Genomic DNA, 5,472 nt, shown 5'->3' with positions numbered 1-5,472 from the left:
GCAGCTGAAATCTCCTTCCTTTGTCTGTGGGTATGCCTGCTCATGTGTGTTTCTGTTTATTTTGTCGTCGCTCAAAATAATTCGCCACCAGAAGTTGTGAATGATTGTGCAAATGCAATTTCTTCGAATTGGGGGTTATAATGCTAGTTTTCCTGCAACTTGGTCTTGAATGACAAACTGCGTGCTGTTTGTCAAGGTTGTCAATTCTATTTTATTTTGCTGTTTATCAAAGTTGTCAATTCTATTTTATTTTATTTAGCATGATCAAAATATTTTATATCATTTTTAAAAGAAATAAAACAAAATAATTTTTATCTTATTTTAAATTTTGGTTTGTTTAGAATTTTTTGGTTAGATTTCATATATTCTGTTCTAATCTTGAAAAATTATTGAATCAAATTAAACTCGGTTCAATTTAATTAATTAAATCATTCATTTATAAAAAGTTTTTTTTCATTGTTATTATTATTTTCAATAACAATGATATTAATTTTTTAAAATTAGATTTATCACTAATATATATATAGTTTATATTTATATTATTTTTTTCAAGTTTATACTTTGTAAGAATTTGAGCAAAATAAGAAATGTTTTAGATCCCATTAGCCTTGATAACATTAACTTAGTTTTATATTTAAAATATTTTAATTTCATAATATTTTGATATTTTATTTAAGTTGAATTACTTTAAGTTAAAGATCTATTTGATCTTGACTATATAGAAACATTTTAAATTTTGAAATTATACTTGTTTGATATTGTGTTTGTATTGCATAATTTATAATTAATTTATCTCGAATTTGAATTATGTTTGTTGAATATATATGCACACACAACCCAAGAACAACAAGCCGAAACACTTTAAAACTAAAACATTTCATTCCAATTGAGAAAACAAAACACCTATCGAAACAAAATTGACGACCTTGATTTTCGCTGCATCTATGACTCTCAAGTGTATTTTTAGATAAGGTATTTCTCAATCTCAATTTGAGAATGGTAAGATTTGAAGTATGTGAACATCTATGGCTCTCAAGTGTATTTTTAGATAAGGTATTTCTCAACTCCAATTTAAGAATGGTAAGATTTGAAGTATGTGAGCATCTATGGCTCTCAAGTGTATTTTTAGATAAGGTATTTCTCAACCTCAATTTGAGAATAATAAGATTTGGAGTATGTGGTTGTGATTTTAAAAAAAGCATTTTAATAAAGTGTTTTTTATGAGATTTGTTTTAAAGTTTGATGTGTTTGGTTAAAATTGTGGTTGAAAAAAAAAATAGTTTCTTGTATTTAGTTAATATGTTTTTTGTATGAGGTTTGATTGTAAAATTACTAGTGTGTGTGTGTGTAATGGCAAAATATTGTTGTTTTATAATTATGATTACATAATAAAATGAATAATCCTTGTATATTAATAAAAAAATTTTAGTGTCCCATCAAACTATTTATAATTCCATCACGTACAAAATTCATATGTGAAAGCCTTTACGATCCTTAAATAGCTGAGTGAGGTATAATATCAGGTAAAAAGTCATCTAAAATGAAATTGAGATTGCAATCATACTTGAAAAATACCTCACTATCTTGCGATTTCCTAGTAATATAGTTATATAGTGCCTTTGATCCAACTACAGTCTCAACTGACACAATGAAAAAATTAATATCTTCTCCTAAGTGTAGTGGGTAAACAAACATGTTTTTCTAAAATTTTCCACCTCTGTTTCCGTATCCCAAAAAAACATTTGATCACGTTATGTAGTGATAAGTGTGCACGGTTAAACACTTCTTCCCACTTATATGGTTGTCCACGATGTCTAAAATCTTGTGAGTGATACCTGTCACCTTTATAGAGACTCAAATACCCATACTCATTGAGATATCTAGCATCAACCAAACAATATTTTCCTACAAATAAGAACAACATGCTATTTTGTTACAAAACTATAAAAAAGAAATTATATGCCTTCATTTACTAAGTCTTTAATTTATTTCAAACCACAACCTTCTGGTGGTTTTGAAAATTTTATATTATTAAAAATGCACTTTTAAGTACTAATCATCTTGCGATTTCCTAGTAATATAGTTATGTAGTGCCTTTGATCCAACTACAGTCTCAACTTGCGTTTTATATGGATAAACAAACATATTTTTCTAAAATTTTCCACCTTTGTTTCCAGATCCTAAAAAAACATTTTATCACGTTATGTAGTGATAAGTGTGCATGGTTAAACACTTCTTCCCGCTTATTTGGTTGTCCACGATGCCTAAAATCTTGTGAGTGATACCTGTCACCTTTATAGAGACTCAAATACCCATACTCATTGAGATATCTAGCATCAACCAAACAATATTTTCCTACAAATAAGAACAACATGCTATTTTGTTACAAAACTATAAAAAAGAAATTATATGCCTTCATTTACTAAGTCTTTAATTTATTTCAAATCACAACCTTCTTTTGGTTTTGAAAATTTTATACTACTGTTATCAATAGCCTAAAAAAAAATACGCGTATTGTGTGCACTGCTTTCCCATCCTGCCAACACAAACATGAATTGCATGTCCAAACTACAAGCGGTTATGATATTTTATGTTGGTACACATATTCTTCCAATAAATAAAATTTGATTATCAGATGATATGCAAGTAAGAACATGTGTGCATCAATTGCACCGACCCAATTCTATACGCAAAAAAAAATTAAGTAATCATAATCATTAATAAAATATTTCATATTCATTTAAACAACTTAGTTAAAAAGAAATTTATCTTACCTTGAAATGTGACATATATCTTGGATTCATTGCAATTTCTCTTGGTGTGCTCGTAAAACGTGGATTTATTGGTTTTGTGACTTTTACAGCAAACAAACATAATGATTTTAAGACTTCTTTGAAACATCTACTAACAGTTTCACCTGAATGTTGAAATCTTTTCTGTACTTCCTTATTTGACGCTTCTATTATTATTGTAAAAAAAATATTACCACCTTTTCAATAACTCTCATTCTTTTTGAAGGTTTTAAGTCATGATGTGTTTCTAAATAATTGTACAGACTCAACAAAGTGGTTATGTCTATCTTAAACATATTAACACATCATTTCTAATGACCTCTTAAAACTTCATTCAACCAACACATCCTTGTGTTGTATGAAACCATACATAATTCTTTACTCATATAATTAATATAATATATGTTTATAGCACTAGTCGTGTATATACTTAATTTATTCATATCAAACTGCCTCCTTAAAATAAATTCTTCATCATCATCATCACTGTCACCGTCATCGTCATCGTCATCACCATTAAGGTTGTTGTCATTTCCATCACCGTCATCTCTAGCATCAGAAACTGAGACACCTCTACCTTTACAACTATGATAATTAATATGGTCTATAATACGGTTCATTACATTATCATAATCGTCATCAAAATCTTAGTTAAATATTGCATTAAACCATGGATCAACCATATCTTCAATTACATGTAAATAAAAAAATATTGATATGTTGTTAATAAAATACTGTAAGTAATTAAATATCATTCAATTTAAAAAAATGAAATCAAAGAGTTATTACATACCTGTAAAGCTAAAAAAGAAGGTATTCCACTTGCTTGTATCAAATGCAATTGAGATGTTTGTTCTGAAGGATGCAAGATGCATTGTGTTGTCTGTATATATATAAAAGAAAAGAAAGAAAAGAATGTTAAAATCTCATTACATGAGTTAAAGATGCATTGTATTGTCTGTATATATATAAAAGAAAAGAAAGAAAAGAAAAAAAAAGATAATAATCTCAACTCAAGAAAGTTAACCTTAGAAAAACATTAGAACATAATATTGTTTTCTTCCACTAAAATCCCATCATCTATGTTTTCATACATTGAGCACATAAAAAGAAGGTTTATTAATATCTTGTTTAAGAAGTATAAAGCAAATATATAAATTTAATACGAGTTTGTTTACTTGGATAGATTAAAAGAAGTTGAATGATGAATACCTCACTTTATAAAACTTGCAAATTGTTTTTCTATTTTAACACTTTGATTACTAGAGACTAGTATTAAGCTGCTTGGGGGTGTGATTAGTATTTAAAATATATTTTTATCAAAGTTTTATATTGATTACTAGAGACTAGTATTAAGCTGCTTGGGGGTGTAATTAGTACTTAAAATATATGTTTATCAAAGTTTTATATTATTATTTTGCACTTGAAGTATCTATAACTCCTTAACTAGAGCGTGTTTTATAATAATATATCTAATAAATATAAATACCTTTAATTTATGATAAATATTTATCTTAAATGCAGGCTAATTAATACTTAAAAGTGCATTTTTATCAAGGTTTTATATCATTATTTTGCACTTGAAGTATCAATAACTCCTTAATTAAAGCATGTTTTATAATAATAAGTCTGATGCTGTAAGATACATTTAATTTATGGTAAATATTCATCTTAAATACAGGCCTATTATATAAATCAAAGAATTGATTGATGAGTTCAACTACTAAAATTAATAAGACAAAACGAGGGTGAAGCTTAGAAAAGAGATGTTTGTTTAGTCCAAACTGGAACACTGGAAATGTTTGTTTAGTCCAAACTGGAACACTGTTCAATCATTAGGTCATATCTAGAGCTGTAGATCTTGGATTTCAGTTTAGTTTATATGGATAAAAAGCTAAAATATAGGCCTAAAACATTTATAAGTTATTTAAAACTCAATTTTGCAGTTTGGAATTCCAAATATTAGCATCAAAAGAAAAGTCTAAATCTGTTATGCAGCTTAGACACTGTCTAGTGTTTAGCCCAAATCTAGAACTCTAGAAGTCCAAATGACCTCAATTTTTTTTTTTAAAAGTTGAGATAATTTCGTATAACTTTTATAAACTAAGCTAGTTTCAATTATAATATTAGCAATAACGTTTTGTTTAGACAAGAAGATAATGATTGTCACTAAATCAAGATGTGACCACCCAATCAATAATTAGTTAATAAATTAATAATTCTTAATTTTAGCCTATAAAAGAAGACATTTACGCATATTGATTTTTAGATTAAGATCATGTTCTTACTTTCTTTCTTTATATTTTTATAATGTTTAAATTTTGCTTACATTAATATTTTATTTATGCTTTTCATTTTCTTTACTTAGTTAACTTATATCTTATTTATGTTCTTGTTTTATTTATTTATGTTTCTCTCTTTCATTATGTTTAGTTAAGTATATTATGTTAAGGTGAAAAGGTTACACTAATGGTGTAAGAATAAGTATAGTATAAACTCAATATGGACTTTAATGATTGATATTAAAATATTTTATATTTTTTATTCTATTCACTTTTAGTATTTTGCTTATTAAATGATTAATCTAAATTTATGTTGTATAACCCTTGGTATAACAAATACTTGGCACTGTTATAGCCCGACCATATGGTATAACCGATAATTGTGCTATGAAAGGAAC

The sequence above is a fragment of the Populus euphratica genome, unplaced genomic scaffold (genome assembly GCF_000495115.2).
Source record: "Populus euphratica unplaced genomic scaffold, PopEup_1.0 scaffold474.1, whole genome shotgun sequence".
In the NCBI taxonomy this organism is placed as follows: Eukaryota; Viridiplantae; Streptophyta; class Magnoliopsida; order Malpighiales; family Salicaceae; genus Populus; species Populus euphratica.
Note: the sequence above shows the minus strand (reverse complement) of the source record.